Source organism: Eupeodes corollae, chromosome 1 (assembly GCF_945859685.1).
Source record: "Eupeodes corollae chromosome 1, idEupCoro1.1, whole genome shotgun sequence".
In the NCBI taxonomy this organism is placed as follows: Eukaryota; Metazoa; Arthropoda; class Insecta; order Diptera; family Syrphidae; genus Eupeodes; species Eupeodes corollae.
Window position 1 is genome coordinate 76918302 of NC_079147.1, and position 2228 is coordinate 76920529.

The following is a 2228-nucleotide window of genomic DNA, read 5'->3' on the forward strand; positions in this document are numbered from 1 at the left end:
AGCTGTTTTGTATTGCTCACTACTTTTACCCTGTGATAACAAAATATTTATTTATAAATTACAAAACTTACATTTTTACCCGGGGATTTACACTCAACACCAGCAGTAGAACAGAAAAATAACGAATAATATCGAACAAAATCATTCACAATAGTAATTATGTTCGACTATCGATAAATGCCGTTTATCGGAAGCCAAACGACACTCATAATAAGGGGCTGCTGTTGTACCTTTATGAAAAGAGTAGAACTGCGGTGTGAAATTGTGAGGAAAGGTCAGATTGGTTTGTAACAAGAAAGGGTGTCCGTATCTGTTTTCACTGTTTATTGACGAGAAGAAACTTATTTACGCCTAGAGCGCAATAACCGCTACTTGAAAACAATGCTTAGCACACTATTTTGTGTAAAATACAATGCTTTTACTTCAGTAGCTGAACCTATAATGATGTATGCAGCACAAACTTGGGGATATAAAAATATGAAATTGTTGAAAAATTACTAGGGTTCTATGTCAAAAGATGTTTTTACCTAACAAAAAAAAACGCCAAATTATATGGTCATCATTAAAACCGAATTGTGGCCGCTCATTATCAAAACGCTTAAGCTATGTACATTGGACTATTTTTTGAGAGTTTTTAACATGCCTAATCAAGGATTGCCAAGCTCCTTAAACAATTCAAAATTAGAGTCTTTGGTTCGAGAAATAAAAGGAACTTTCTGAATTTTACCCTCAACGTGCCGTCATGCAATGGAAGAGAAGAGAAAATGCACTCTATGATCTCATTGCCAAATGAGATTAGAAATACAGGTATCCATGAAGCGACTTAATTTGAAAATAGAGCCAGATAAAGCGTTCTTCAACACAATCTTTGTAAAACAATTTATTTTATGATTGATTCTAATCAAAAATTAATATCGGCTATATTCAAAATAAGAAGAGAGTTGAACTTCATGCCGCAACGAGACGATCTTCGATCGATAGATGATTTGCACAATTTGTAACATGTCGGTAAGAAAAGACATTATGCATATCATCGGAAAGTGCCCAATCCTGAAAGAAGAGAAAAAACCTTCCTTGGCAGCAATGTATTGAACGATGCAGAGCTAATACCTCTTTTTAACTGCAATGGCGATTTAACGCAGCTGTACTTATACTATCAAAAAGCCATGTCCTATAGAATCCAAATCATTAAAAAAGCCTTTTAATACCAGCCTATACAAAGAATTATGTTCACTTTTTTATATTTAGCTTTTTCTTTTCTTAAATTAAAAATTGTCTCCATCTCTTTTAACTTAAAATACCATTAACTTGGAGTTAATTATGGAGACGACCAAACTGTGCTTAACATTTTGAAAATGATATAAAACTGTGTTGAGGATCGTGAGAGAATAAAAGAAAACGAAGATTAAACTTTTATTAAATATACGAATATATTTATTTGAAAATTAAGTAATATAAAAATGGTTGATTGCTCTGACGAGACGAGAGGTTAAAAAAGGAATGAAAGGAAATGTATTCATGCATGATTAAGAAACGTCTTGTTCGATGAATGTGTTCAGTGTAACACTATGTTTCAGGTGATGGTTTCTTATGCTGGATGTAGAATGGTAAAAGTGAACCTTTCAACAAACTGAAAAAATCTTAATCTAACAAAAATCTATAACCATAGCAATGGTAGACCTCAATATCAGAAAACTTCCCCTGATTACACAATTTTGTGTCCAAGACGTTTTGGTTGCAGCCTTCCACTTGCCAGACACACTTTAAGCCCAAAAACTTTTTTGCTATATCAGAAAACTTTTCCTGATTACAATGTGCATCTTGGACGATCTTAGGGATGCACCTTTAATAAAAATCAAACATTTGGTTTGAAAATTGATTTTATAGAAAAAAATCATTTACCATATTAATATTTTAACTATCAATATATTCACGTTAATTTTTGTTTACAAAGTTTTAAATGGTTTCTGGGCCGCAACTCTGGTAAACCATTTCACTTCAACAATATTATCCTCAATTGTCCAGCCGTATTGAAATAGGGATACTTTATGCATGTTTTTGCAAATACAATTCTAAAAAACTAAGAGTACCACTTTTTGTTCCAACAAAGGTTTAAATGTATCAAATCTAGTTGTTGAACATCGCATTCCCTACACTTTATGAAACAAATTTCAATAATATTAAACCAACTTAGACCTATTTTTAAAGAATAAAATAAAAATTAATAA